The sequence below is a fragment of the Rousettus aegyptiacus genome, unplaced genomic scaffold (assembly GCF_014176215.1).
Source record: "Rousettus aegyptiacus isolate mRouAeg1 unplaced genomic scaffold, mRouAeg1.p scaffold_m13_p_2, whole genome shotgun sequence".
In the NCBI taxonomy this organism is placed as follows: Eukaryota; Metazoa; Chordata; class Mammalia; order Chiroptera; family Pteropodidae; genus Rousettus; species Rousettus aegyptiacus.
In genome coordinates this window covers 22,433,130-22,448,240 of record NW_023416295.1, presented here as the reverse complement: position 1 = coordinate 22,448,240, position 15,111 = coordinate 22,433,130, and the positions used below count along the sequence as shown (strand labels likewise).

General features: G+C 44.7%; 1 long non-coding RNA gene across 1 annotated transcript; it reads right to left on the bottom strand.

The window, feature by feature from the left end:
- Positions 1-2,180: 2,180 nt before the first annotated feature.
- LOC118613817 lies at positions 2,181-14,668 on the bottom strand. The gene is made up of 4 exons (XR_004955921.1): positions 14,435-14,668; positions 5,586-12,089; positions 3,873-4,154; positions 2,181-2,825 (listed from the first exon to the last, which is right to left on the bottom strand). It is a non-coding gene; the product is annotated as an uncharacterized LOC118613817 (long non-coding RNA).
- Between the last annotated feature and the right edge of the window lie 443 nt (positions 14,669-15,111).

Genomic DNA, 15,111 nt, shown 5'->3' with positions numbered 1-15,111 from the left:
CCTCTACTTTAAATGGCTGCTGAGTTAAGTTCAACGAGAAATAAAAGGTTACATTCTGGAGCTCCGAATCGCCGTCTGCATGTGGGCGCTTCTCAGTTCCTGCTCCGGAAAGGTTCTCCTCTAGCCTTGCGCGGATGGGGGCCTCGTACAAACATGCCCACAGCTCTGTGAGAAGCTGCCACCTTCACAGATGCAGGGAGGCAGCTCTGGAATACACACGTTCAGCTATTTCGAGCTGGTCAGGAATGGCGGCCATGAGGTGGCAATGAGAACAAAGGGGTATCCAAACATATTTGAAATTCAGTGACAACTGCAGGTTTGGGCAGTATCGAGGCCCACCAGAATATGAACAGTCATAAATGTCACAAGCTAAATAAAATGCCAGCCAAGGCAGCCTCAGAGATCCAGAAACTGCTTGGCATATTCTGTGACACTCACTTCACAGTGCAGGGAAATGTGAGAAATAGCCCCCGACATGGAAGAACATCCTGACCACGGCCCACAGTTCTTCTGATTTCTGTGAACGGACACTAGCCTCTTTCCATGATGTTCCTGCTTACGTAAGTCCATATAGCTTTGTCTAGATTTTTCTTCTGGTTCAGATGAATTCTAATTGGAAATGTCATTTAAAGACAAAAGAAAGAGCTCCCATGACTTAATGAAACTAAATCACGCATCTTCTATGAAACTTCCTCCTCCTCCCCTCCTTCTTCCAAATCCCGAGATGCTTTTCTCACTTCTTGCTTTTAATCTCTCTTCTCCTTCCCAATCACGCAGCCCAAATGGGAATGAAGTGCTAAGTGGTGGCTGTCTCCTTCCTCTTAGCTGGGCCACATTTCCTTTCTCCTAGAGGACACCTTCCAGACTGCCTCTGGCACAAGAGCCCTACGTTAGCAATCACTTTGTTTAAAACTAGAGGACAAGGCATGTTTTAAAAAGATGGTTGAGAAACCTGTGTGACTCTACTGCCCGAAAAGAGGCTGTAACAGGCTGCAGTAAAAAGTACCTCGTACAGGGTCAAAAAATAAATAATTCAAACTTTCCTCACATGCTAAATTAACCTTGGCTTATTTCATGCTTTCCTGCCCCCATCACCTGGACTTTTGCTTCTCTCCAAGCTGGAGTTGGCTGGAGTCATTCAGGTGTGCATCTTAATCCCTCTAGGAAACTTCTTCCGCTCTATTTGGATCACAGAAAGTGAGCGCAGTTGGATAAGCTTGTGCTCACTGCCCTGCGGGAAGGGGTGTCATATGGAAACCTACAGTGACCGGTCCTTGGGGCATCAGCCACACCCATGGACAATGACCACCAAATGTCCTTCTATTACTGGAAGCCAGAGGCTAAAGCAATTTCAGGCTTAGAAAATGTCCCTCTTTCTAGTTTCCCAACACTCATTTTTCTTTAAAGATTCTTTTTTTCCCTCCTTTCTTACTCACCACCACCAAACAGCAACAAAAACCTGCTTCATCCCACCAAAAAAAAAAAAAAAAAATTCCTCATCTCATTCAGCTTTTGGAAGCCAGGCAGACGCAGACACTCCTATCGGCTTTAAAGTCACCTCCTCCACCCCACGCACGGTCACAGCGTGGCGGTGTTTTCTCCCTCATATTCCAGGCACAAAGCCACACAGGACGGTGAGGTCCACGAAAGCTCAATTTTCACCTAAGCTGTACTCACAGGCCTTTCTTCCTGATGAGCTTGGCAGGAAGAGTGGAAACAGGTCAGGAGACACATGTGCATGTGTGTAAGGCTAGAAGGAGGATGTGAGCCCGCCTGTGTACAAAGTGCGTTGTTTTTCTTTTTTGGTCGTAATTTGAAATAAATACTTTGTGTATTAAAGGCAAAGTCACTGAAAGAAGATGTTCCACCCCAAGGCAAAAGGCAATCTGAGTTTTGCCTTTAGAAACGCGTTCTAAAGTTTGGTAAAGTCGTTTGTATAAGAATTCTGTCAACACTGTCTAACAGAAATTTTTGCAATGATGGAAATGTTTCTTATCTGCATTGTCCAAGATGATAGCCACTAGCTACATCTGTCCATTGAAGAGCTGAATTATATAGCTAATGTGATTGAGGAGTTGCATTTTAAAAATTTTATTTTAATTAATATTTTATTTTAATTTAATTATAATTTAATTAATATCTTATTTTATTTTAATTAATTTTAATAATCGCATGTGGCTAATGTTATTGTATCGGACAGTGCAAGGACTAGATGTCAAGGCATATTCTATTCTCTTTTCTATTCAATTTTTTTTTAAAGCAGTCTCAAGTATACCTAACTCCAAACGTTTCCTCCAGAAATTCTTTCAGTATTATTAAAAATGAGGACAGAAGGAAGCAAACGCTGGATGAGGCTTCTTCTCAGTGCCAGGTCTGGGAAAGGTGCTTTCGCATGAGAACCTCATTTATATGAGGTTGAAACTTTACGACTCTACTATAAGCAATATTACCCCCAGTTCATAGCTGAGGAATGCAAAGGTGATGAATTTAAGTAAATGGCCTAAAGTCACTAGGTAAATAGCTGACGGGACTAGAATTTGCGTCTTTGGATCTAGTCCAATAGTCTTTCCATATTAAATGAGTTGCGTTATCCTCATTTCGCAGAGAGGGAAAAGACGCCATTAATTACAGAAGCAAGCCCAGGAATGAGTGGTAGGCATAGAGGATTTTGGTCTTAAGCTACAAGTTTCTTCAGATGCATGTTGAAAGTGTTCCGTGGAGGAGCAGCCAGTGAACCCGAATTTCTTGGTGCCAATGCTGTGACAGGCAGGTCTGAAACCACCAGTCTGAAGTCACTCTTATTGCTACCGAAAGACTTTTGAGACCTGCAAGGAGAAGGAGGTGTATGTTAGGCAATAAGAGTGTCCGGAGCAAGAAATTGGAGACATTTCCAAAATGAAACAAACTAAGAGTGAGAATACTTCATCCAAAATAACTCAGCGCCTTGACTCTGGGAGAAAGTTGGAGAATTACCAAGATTTGGACAAGTTGAAAGAGGTATTTTTTCTCTTCCCAGGCTATAACTGAACCCCTGGCTACAGAACTAATCAGGGGGGTGGCAAGGACAAAGCTTTTCTATCCTGGTAGCCATCCACCCAAGAAGTTTCCTAGAAGGTGATGTTGATTGTAATTAGAGGCTCGTCTCTGAGAGGGGGAGTTTGTCTCAATTCCCAGTCCTGCAAATGCAGCTGGTGGCTGGGAAGCTGCCGCCTGGCATTCTCTCTAGAGAGAGTCTCAGCTGCTCTGGCCGGCTAGAATCATCACTTGGTTTAGTTTCCCAGGGTAAGGGTTGCGTGTGGGGGAAGGGGGAAGACAGCAGTGCTTGGCCCTACAAGGAGGCAATGAGCATCACACAGGCGGCTTTTCACAGCGTGTGTCTGCCCCTGCCCAGGCAGCAGACTTCAGTTACTCCCCGGTCCCTTGCTGGCTGTTCACTTTCTACACCAATGGGCTCTGAGGTGACAAGTTCAATTCCCAGTTCTGTCAAACCTGCATTTTCTTCCCTGACCTACTTTTCCCACTCCGCAGTTTTGGAACAATGCCTCGCTCTGTTCCCTGTTTAGACCCATCTTTTGCCTGAGCTGGTGCAGAAGCCCAGGCCTTTGCCAGGCTTTTTGCTTTGAATCCCTGACAAGTGTTGATGGGAAAAGAAAAAAAAAGGAGGAAAAAAAAAAGTCCTCTCATAAAACAGAGTTCAGCTCTCCCACAGATGCCCAGATTCTGGAGGGAGTAAACACTCCTGTGGGGAAGGAAAGAAATCCAAAGGTCACGCTTCTCCATTCACACCTCTCCTCGCCACCCTCCTCCCCCACCAGCCCAACCTCCCAGGCACAGTGAGAAGCAACTGAGGCAATGCCAAGAACACTTCTTACCCCTCGAGCATCGAAGAAGCTGCTGCTGCACTGACTGGGTCTAACGGAGGCGCAATCCAAAACTGCTCTCATCCACGTACCCAGAGAACTCTCCCTCGGTGAGCTGTTCCACGAGAAGAGCACAGGGCGGCCTTCCACAAAGGCTCAAAGTACCGTGCATGGGTCTGGCACCACCAAAATATTCCTCAGGCACAGATGCTATAATAGGAGAGTGGTGAGACCTAGGAGCCACTGAGGTAGCACATGTGACGACCTTTTGCGATCTGAAAACAAATGAAAGCTCTAAAAAGAAATGAAGGATAATCTGACTCAGGAAGAGGTGTGTGGTAGAGAATAACAGTAAAATCACAGCCAGCTTTTGTGACTTGGTTGCCATATAACAGGATTGTCCTGTGTGCCTTTATGTACCCAATGCCTGTTTGGATGAAGACCTTGTGAGACAGGTCCTATTATTGCCCTATTTTATAGATGATGAGGTACAGGGCAGTGCACGGCTAGGACATGCACCCACAGGGCCTACCCAGAAGCTGCACCCATTACCTCCAGCTCAGACGCTGCACCTCTACCCTGCTAACCCCATCCTTTCATACTTAATCTCCCCCACCTTCTCCATCTTATACTCTAAGGACAACTTGGTCTGCTGCATCCTCACGGGCACTCCAGAAGCCCTTCCCTCTCACTCCACCAAACCCTGCCAAGACCGCGGTGGCCTAGCTCCTGCACAGGGGCCTGAAACGACAGGCTCCTCTGGAACATCCAATTTCAGTTATTCCATGGGTTTCCTCTCCTAAGAGAAGCTGGGCAAGCACATTGCAAGTACCACCTCATGGACGGCTGCCGTGCTGGGCAGACAGGCCCAAGCCTCAGCTAATCCCCTCCAGTCCTTCCTAGTCTGGGGTATACATCTAGTCAGTCCCGTTTAGGATGTGTAAGAGGCAATCTGCTGGCAGATGCTGGGGGAAGACTTTCCCCTCAGATGAAAGGAGAGACCCTCCCCAAGGAAAATGTGTTTTTGCTTGCATCCTCTTTCCTGCTTGGTCTGCTGCTACGTGAGGATGCAGAGCTCAGAGCTGTGGCATCTACCTTGCAGCCAAGAGAGATTTTGCTCTGACGTGCTAAGGATAAAAACGTGGAGAGAAAAGTCCTCAGAACTTGATGATGTCATTGAGCTGTTATACCAACCCCTTGAAATGCCCACTTTCAGATTTATTGTGTGATAAAAAAAAAAAAAGACTTTAAAATTTTTATTATTAATCTCCTATTAGTAGGTTTTCCGTTATTTATAGCCAAAAGCACCTGACTAACAGAGGTACCTAAAAGCAACCCTCCGGAAAGGGTGCAGAATGACTTCTTGTCCTTAGTGTCAGTCACTGCCTGCCTCCCCTCCCCCATATCTTGTTCCCTTCACCCAGAGGCTCCAAAAGGGATAACCTAGCCAAGGTCCTGCCTCATTTTCTGGCCTTCAAAGCACTGCTCTGTCTGCAGGGAGATCCTCTCTCCCTCCACATCTTCACAGGGCTGCTTCCTTCTCTTTACCCAGCTCAAAAGCACATCGACAGGGAGAAGTCCCCTGACCACCTAGCCCTGAGTAGCGCCACCCAGCAACTAACTCTCTGTCCTGTGCACTGTGTGTGTTCTTCATGGAACGTCTCACTCTGCATGAGTATTTGTTTAAAATCTCTCTGCACTAGTCAGTTTGCCTGTCTTACTCACCCACAACATCTCCTGGCACCGCTGGTGTGTAGACGTTGATGTGCAATCCTCCGCCGATCCCTGCTGTGTGTTAAGGTGTCTCGGTGGGTCCTTCCCCTCCTCCTCCTCCTCCTGCTCCTTCTTCCTCTTCTTTTCCTCCTCCTTCTCTCCTTCCTCCTTCCTTCTTCTCTTCGTTCTCCTCCTTTAACTCTGAGCGACACCCGTTATGCCTCCGCCGATGGTGCAGATGAGCTCTTTTCCAAATTAATCATCCCAAATTGTTAGAATCGTTGCCTGTCTTCAGCAGCTGGAATCTCAGTTTGATCATTTCTGTGAGGCTCGGCTTTTCAGGTATCACTGTGAGTTGGGATGCTTTGATGGGATGATGACGTGAGGATGTTTTTAAGCTTCTTACATTCGTTTCACTGTATCGTATGGTGGTTTTCAGTCTTTCAGACATTTTAATCTATGTTTAATTATGCTTATTCACAGAGGCTCCTTAAAAACAATTGACAATTTTTTTAATCAAATAAATAATACACATGAGGCCTGCTAAGTCTTGATAGAAGCCTGTAGGATCAGCTGAGGAGAATGACTGTGACCAAAGAGCCTGAGAAACAGAGGTTTTGGAGAGCCATCACCTTCCCCTCTGGCTTTTCTAGCCACTCAAGAAAAATCTTCAAAGACTAGGAAGATAGAGTCTTTGCCCATACTGTATCCTGGCTTCCTCTCTCAGCAGGGATGGAATCTGCTAAACCCAGTTGTTCTTAGTGACCAGTTTACTGTGCAGAAAGATAACTGTGGTTCATCTTCTGGCCACAAGAGACAACATGGACCATCTGGCTGTTTTGGGAAACGAAGAAAGAGGCTCTGTCATTGTCAGTTCAAGCAGCTACAAAACAAATACCATAGCCTTTTGTTCCTCACAGTCTAGGAGAGTCCGAGGACTCTCCCAAGGTGCTGGGAAGTCCAAGATGAAGGTGCTTGCAGATTCAGTGTCTGTTGAGAGCCTTCTTCCTAGTTTTCAGATGGCTGTCTTCTTGTTATGTCCTCACATGCCTTTCCTTGATGCGTACACGTCGGGGGGTGGGAGGGAGGTGACCTCATTTCCAATTCTCATGCTATAAGAGCATTAATCCGTGCCCTCATGGCCTAGTCTAACTCCATGTCCCAAAGTCCCCACCTCCAAAAATCATCACATTAGGGACCAGGGTTTCAACATATACATTTTTTTCTGAATGGGTGGGGGTGGGTGGGTCACAAACATTCAGTCCATAGCAGTCTCTCCTGCCACTTAGTAATGACAATAATCAGTGTAAGACTGGGACATTGATCATCTCTTTCTAGGGTAATCTGGGCCCTTTCAGTTTGTGATGGGCACCTGCTGATTTAGCCTGTTCAGAACCTAGTTACCCTTCTGCTATACTTTGTTTTCATTCTTTGTTGTCAACAGTGTTAGAAGGACTATCAGTTAATGATCCTTACCTTACCTAGCCAAGAGAGTAGCATGAGGTCCAAGGTGGGTCAACCAGATTCTCATGGGAATTTTAATCTTGAACAGAACAAGGACATAAATTGAAGCCACCTCAAAACACTGCTACTTCCCTACAGAGACTGTCCATTACTTCCTGCTACCTAAATGCACTGATTCTAGTACTTTCTGATACTTGATCTTCAGCTTTGGTTTTTAATAAGCGACTACTACATATCCTTCAGTTGATTGTTTTTTTCCCTCGTGAGCTGTCATGTTAATATCTGTAACATAGAATAAAAGGACCCTAAATGATAGACTTTTAAAACAATGAAGCCCAGAGCTTTATACCTGCTGCCATTGCTGATGCCTGAGAATAATATTCATGTTATATAATCCCTACTAATTCTTGGTAATCAGTGTGGAAAGGCCCAAATCATTGCCAAAAAAACCTCTGCCTCACTTTCTGTCTGGTCTGCCATGTCACTCAAGTAGAAAACAAAAATGGCAATTGCAAAAGATGAGAGGAAAAGAGTCTTAAAAAAAAAAAAACAAAAAAACCTTATCTGTCCTAAAAGCTATGAATGAAATAAAGGATACTGTGTTCATAGCACCTGACTCACGCGATTACTGTGGGTCAGCAACCAATATGTAGATAGAAAGAAAATAATTGGCATAAGTTTGAAATTTTGCCTGCAGCCTCCCCAAGGAGGCCTTGGGGAGATTCAGATAGCATTTGAACGGCCAGGGCTTAGTAATGAGAACTGACATTCTACTGTGTAATACAAAAGACACTTCCCTCCTGGAACCATGAAAAGTACTTTAATCAGCCAAAAAAGTTGCCACTGTAAAAAAATCAGGAGGGGATAAAATAACCCCCTCATTTATTGTTTTCCCACCATTGCTATGCCCGGCTCGTACTAACTGTACAAGCCCCTGTGGCATCATCTGTGCCTACCTCATTAATGCCACTTGCTCATTGCTCTGCCAGAAAACCCAGCTGATTAACAGGAAACCCTGAGCTGAAGGTTGCCTGGGTTTCAAGTTGCTTACGCACACAATTCACACTCCATGTGTTAGGAGCTCCCTTCTTTCCTCAAGTCACTCAGTGAGTTTGGAAAGTGGGAAATCGGCTCTGAATTGTCTCTGGCTCCTCACTGAGGGAGCAACTCCAGGGTGCCTGTGGAATATCTAATGAGTTGTAAACTCAAAACAACCATCACAAAGAAACATAAAAGGTTAAAACCACAAGCAAGGCACCCCACAGTGAAGAGCCCTAGAGGTTGGAAAAGGTAAGCTGAGAAAACACTCAGACCCCTTTAGTAGAAGCTAAAGATAAAACAAGGCACGCTTTATGCTCAAGGCAGAACATTAAAAATTAAGCAGATCCCATTCTGAGAGGTAAGGTCTCCTGCGTTCCCTACACTCGCTGCTCCCCACCTCCCTATCATTCTCCGCAGTCAGTCTTACGTACTGGCCTGCTGTGTTTTCTTTGTTCCCTGGCTTCTAGCTGAAGCAAACACCCAGGTAACTAATAAATGTGGTTACCAGTGTCATCAATAGACAATATTTTCAAGGCAATAATCTTACAGAAAACCTTACTGAGGCATCAGACCCTGAGGGCATTGGAGATGCAGACCCTTCTGTACAAATGGCGAAGCACATCCTTGAACACATTTTCTGAATTTAAAAGATGGAATATGTCCAAGCTTATGCCCCCTTCCTGAGGGCATCCTACAACAATTTACTGGTCTGTGTCGGGCATAAAGACCTGGTCCCCTTGCCTCGTTTTAGGACATCTCTGAAACTCTGTTCTGGATCCAGAGAGCCCTGTAAAAAGTGGTAGAAAAATGCTGTGATTGCATTGAAGTTCAACATCTCCCTCCGCTCGATCCTGCTTTATTTACTCCCTTAACTATGTTGATCCTGAGAGCATTACCTCCCCAAAATTATTGCTTTAAAAAAAAAAAAGCTAGAATAGATTGAAGTAGTCTTGAAATTCAACCTCCTCCCGTCACTATAGAATCCCCTCTGTGATATCCTTAGGAGAAAGCCAAGTGGCCTTCTCTCAAACCTGCCCAGTGTTTGAGGTTCCATACTTTCATACGGCAGTTAGGAGGAGGCAGAGCCACGCCAGGGAGGGAAATTCTCTGATACTAGTAGCTATGGAACTCTGTAAAGTGATGAACTAGGGGTCAGAAAAGGAGAAAAGCTTCTTGGAATGGGCAAAAATGATGATATATAAAAGCATTAAAGTGTGAGGGTCCAGTAAATGTGAGTACCTCACAGCTAGCAAAATACCCCATCAAATGGTACCCTGGTATTTACCCTTATAAAGACTAGCTAATGAAGGAATACAGTGGGCCATCCTATCAAGAGTGGTATAGAAACTACAGAGAATTTATGATAAAAGTCCAAGGAAACGGGCAAGAAAAAAGGAGCTAAGAATACAAGGATACTACAGAGAGAACCGTTAAACAAGCATCATGCCCCTGGCTTATCTCCTTCGCATACTGAGCTCCCAGAGGCTGCGGATAGAGCTCAGCATGGTAAAGACGGACACAGAGAGAGTTTGGCTTGTCACATTTCTAACATGGTAGGGAAAAGTAGAAGAGAGTAAGCCAATTTCTAGTTGGTAATTAGGATACTAATTTTTGAAGTTACTGTCTGCAGACATGGTCATCAAACTTCACGATGATGGCCTAAACTACTCTGGGCAATACCAAGACGAAGCATAAAAGAGCTGGTGATGAGTTGGTATAGGTCTTCTTTTGGTGGAGGAACTTCCATAAAGGAGTTTCAACTGATATCGGAGTATGGATTATTAAAATAAGTTCCAAAGAGGGAACAGGCAATGCGTGTAAGTGTGTTACATGTCCAGGTGAAAACAACAGGGAGTGGTGACAACCATGAACCTGTCCTAGGCTGTACCTGGCAGAAACATTTTCTAAAACTTTACTGGCTAAACTATTATGTTAGTAGCTAACGTTAACTCTAGATGCCAATTTGCAACCCCCATTCTAAAAGATGAAGACCATTCCAGATGATCTCAAACAATCACCTGCTGTTACCATTGTTCACACTCACAATTGAATTGGTGGTCTCAGTTAGATTAATGTTTTATTCTACGCCAAAAAATTTTTTTCCCGCATACCCCTCTGTGTGTCTTTGCTGTCACCATTTCTAGCTCAGAAAAATAGTCAGTGTAACTGCCAAAATGGAAGGGAAGACATTGACCAAGTAGAAAAAGTAAAATGTTGAGCAACAGTAGAAAATGAGGGGCAGGGTGAAGACTTCCAAGATTATTCAGATTTACTACCCCAGCTCTTTATATAGAATCAGTCTTCAGCATCTCAAGATAGCTTCCTCCTTCTTGAAGAAAAGGAAAGTAGGAACACGTATTAAATACTTGGACAGTACCAAGTAAATGCCAGGTACCCAGAGAGTGTCAGAGGAAAGTAGGGCGGAGGTGGGACTGTAATCTTCATTTTTCCTTTTAGACCATGCGGACTGTGATTTTCAAGCCACTTAATCTGTGGCTGCTCAGCTGATTTTCATTATTTAACAAGCCACTATGCCTACAAAAGCGGGAACGCAGGAACCAAAGGTATAATCCATGCACTGAATGCTTGTAACCAATGGTAATACAGAACAAAACTAAGAAAACACAAGCTTAAACTATGGAAATGTGGATGAGAAAGTTACTTCTATTCCCAGAGCTCCTAAGCAAGGCTGTGTGGACTGAGCCACACACCGTTTGGAGATGGAAGTGGGAGGAAAGGCAATAAATTCGAAGTCAAAATCAGATGGAGACATTTCCAGTGGGGCCACCCAAACCTCATGCTGGGAAGTAAATAGATAATTTTTTTTAAGCAGAAAGATCTTCTAGATCTTTTCCCTTCCATTTTATAGACAAAGGAAGGGACTGAGGCCAACAGCAGTTATATGATGAGACCAAGTTTATGTGCCAGTGATTACTTCAGAGGTCAAGGATGTTTAGCTATATTATGATTTCTATTTCAAACTTTATCTCTAAGTTGTTAAATAATTTGGCCCCATTCCTGAGATTATTTGTGCCTCAGCCTCTTCCTCATTTAAAAACACCCTTCAACTCCTAAAACTCCATTCATTCTACAAATGTGTATTGAGCACCTAATATGTACCAAGCCCTATTCAAAGTGCTGGAAACAAAGTGGAGAAGGGTCAGTGAAGAACAAGGTAGATAAGGAAGAAACTTCCATTTCAAAGGGAAGATGTTTAGAAGCCTTAGTTGGCCAAGAATATCAAATTTATTAGTCTCCTTTTGTTAAAGTTAATTTTCCCATGTAGTTTAAATCATTTTACCCTTTACATAAGAGATCTTACATGAAAAGAATGTAAGGTTTCTTAAGTTCCAAAAACATGGATTCTTGCATGTATCAGTATTATTGTTATCACAGTATTAAAAATAACGATGCTGACGCAGGTCATAGTCATTGCTTGCACCCACCACATGACCTCCGGACGCCAGCCTACACTAGAACCTAGTGATGTCTGGAACCCATCACTGAGGGGCACCGAAAGGGTATCAGAGACAAACTGGTAAAAAGAGAAAGGAAAAGAACAGCAGAGAAAGAACAGAGAAACAGCCAGGAGGTAGAAAGATAGTCCTAATAAAAAGAGAACGAGGAGGCGGAGCTAGAGAACGAAATCGAGAGAGCGCTCGAGTGTCTAAGTAATAAGACTGGTAGAACGCTGGGACTGGGTTGAGGCAATAGGCACAAAACTGAAGGATGTACTTACTCGAAGTCATGCGAGTGCCCAGATGCCTTACTTTTCCTACCTGAACCCAGTGCTGGCCCCCAAGGCCCCTTAGTAACCATTTCAGGGCTCCTGCTACCCAACACTGGCCTGTCGTGTGGGAACCGCCATCTTCAGTTTTCTCCTAGTGGATGCAGAGGCATCAGAACTTCTGGGACTCAGGCTCTTTCTACTTCTGTGCTCATCTCCTTCGTGAGGCTGCTCTCTCATTCCAAGCCACACTGAGCTCTCCTTCTTCATTCAGGGTCGTTGAGCTGTTGAGCACATAAGGGACTGTTAATTGTTTCGTGGGTGGAACTTCTGGATCTCCAACTGGTATATAAGCGATTTGAGGACAGGGGCCATGTCTAATAGTCCACAAGGCCAAGGGAAGTGATGGGCGCACAGTAGCTTCTAATTAAATGGGTAAGAGAATAAACGATGAAAGGTTGGTGAGTCGTGATGTTGCTGCTCAGTGGTAGAGCTAGAAACAGAGCGAACGACCTTCAGTTCATTGTTCACAGGCCACCCGAGAGGAGCCTCATTCCCGGGAGTACAAGAGCTGCCCTTACTGTGTTTCCCTTAAGCAACCACGTTGTCCCACACAACAGGCACTGTGAGAAGAGCTGAGGATGATATTAAGAAGGTGTTGCAAGTCCCAGTGGACAGTAATTGAAAAAGAAAAGCAAAATATAAAGCAATTCTTGCTGCAGAACAGAGAATGAGAGGAAATTTGAGAAAACTAAGAAATTATTATCTTTACATCAATAAGAGAATGCCCAGATTGCTAGATACCTCCCCTTATGGGGTGGGAGATAACCAGTGTCTGCAGCTGAAATTCAAAATAACCGAATTTCCATAAAAAGTCCCAATTTCTGATCATGTTAGAATATTAATTTAGATTTTAATTCCAACAATACTAAGGAATTATAGTCATTGGGTCTCTTTATGTTTGTAAATAATCCTCTGAGCACAAGAAGGTGCAGATGAGTAGCAAATAATTGTAGGTATTCAAAACAGCAACCCTCAAACACCATTACTTGATCCAACATGCTTAGATTTTGATGTGATCCTGGTGCCTCTTCTAGACCCCTGGATCTGCATCCTTTTTAGGCCATCCTCTTTAGAATCCTTTTTGGACAAGGTCTCGCCAGTGCTTGATACGCGCCTGCCCCTCTTCTGGCTTTCCAAGCCCTGGGTTGCCTTCCATGGGCAACACATCCCTAGTCACCTGGGGTGTGCCATGTGACTGGTATCCTGACTGAGAACCCTTGTGGCCCTTTGAGTGCAGTGACTCAGACACTGGGAAGGCTTTTACAAATGAGCAAACAGAAATGGTAACACTTACCAAGTCTCCACTGGACTGGAAGGACAAAGCTGGGCAAAACCACACCCCTGCTTTTATTTCAACTGATTTACATGGGGCCCGAGGGCACTGCCAAGGAATACATGACTTCTGTGTACTGTCGGGGTTCAGACACATGGGCGCATGTGATGAAGTGGGAGGGAAGGGAGAAGGGGTGACCCCCTGAGTCAGTCTGCAGGAAGGAGAAAGGCCACACCATGAGGGCAAGAGCCTAGATGGTGAGCCGGACTCAGCAACAGGCCTGAACAGGCCAAAGGAGTCATGGTTCTGACTCAAGCTGCTGTCAGATCTTTCAATGCTCCCGTCTCAGATGCCCCATGTGTGTGCACCAGAAAGAGAAAGATAAAAAGCCTGAAATGAAGGGCTGTCTTATTAAACCCTGTAACGCTCTGGGGCCCAAGTAACCCTGCCATGAGATCCCCTTAGCTGAATGTAATACAGAGCAACATGAGCTCTCCTTCCTTCTTTGCCAAAGCTCTACAAAGTTGTCAAGGTGACTGAGTAGGAGTGGTGGGCACCAGGGTAGAGACCAACCTGGGTCATTCAGGCTAAGAAAGAAGGGTGGCTCGGCTCAGAGCACCAGAGGCCAGAGGGGTGGGCTAATTCGTGGGCCCATGCAAGATACCCCTTGGGACTCTTAGGAATGTAGTTTGGTGAAAGGAGACAAGGGAAAGAGGGAAACTTTGTAAACATCTATGGCGTTAGTAGAGATGTGAGTACCAAACATAATGGGACCTTATTCTTGTTCACCTGCTGGTAAAGTTTGGGGATCTATTAGTCACACCAGAATTTAAAGATTCCGGCCCCCTTTTAAGGATGTCAGGAGATATCTGGTCTACCAGAACCAGTCCTGCTACCCTGTCTCTAGTGATTAGAGGTTAGTAACTTGGGTGCCTTCAAGCACCAAAGCTTCCATTGCTACAGAGAAGTGGGCTTTCCCCGTGCAGAGGAATAGAAAGCAGTTTGTAACCACCACATGCACACTGGCTCCTTTACCCCATCATGAAAGCCACCTCTGCTATCCAAAGCCTTCCCTTGCTTTAGCAAAGATGACAGGAAACCTTTATTCTACACGTGCATCCAACGTGAGCCTTATCATCGACCATGTTCAAAAGCTGTCTTTATTATACTCTATGCACCTCCAGCCAAAGAGGATGACAAGAGGACCTCACCACCCTTAACCATGATGAGTTTTTCCTGTTTCTAATCATCCCAGATGTGCCTCCAGTTTCCTCCCTGGCCCTCCAAGCTTACGGTCTGTTTCCTTCTGTGGTCAAGTTGGGCGAATCCCGCTGCTTGTGGCAAAGAGCCGTGAATCATGAACGAGAGGCTCCGAGAACACCGAGGCTCAGCTGCTTCACCCACATGTCCCAAACGGCCTAGAGGGGTCCAACTCTGACCCGGGGCGGAGTTCTCCACCCATGACTGCTGCCTCCAGGAATGTATCTGTGGAAAGCAAGAAAATTTCAGATACAGTGGAATGGAATCACTGATTTTTTTTTTCTTTCTATGCAGCGGCTGCAAGAGGGCCCCACTACACAAGTAAATAGGTACAGAGACCCAAGTCCTACTGCTGAGTCATTTCAATCTGTTTCAGATCTTATTTACTCAGGGTATAAGAAGGAACAAGGCTGCCAGTGGAGATATCATGTAGCTACGGGCCTGGAAGTATTTTCTTTTAATAGATGAAATTTAGAAAGAGTTTGAATATTTTATGCTGGGGGGTAGGTCGCTGAGTGAAACGGCTGGGGAAAGGAAACATTCGGTTCAAGTGATTTCCAAAGGGTGTTCGACTGATCTAAATATTTGTCAGGCTGAATCTCTACAGCCACTTTCACCTGCCTGAAATCAGTATGTTCAAGTCAGACATAGTCATTGTCATCTGAGTGTGGAGAGAGAACTTCTTAAACTGGAACAGGAAGCCAGGACAG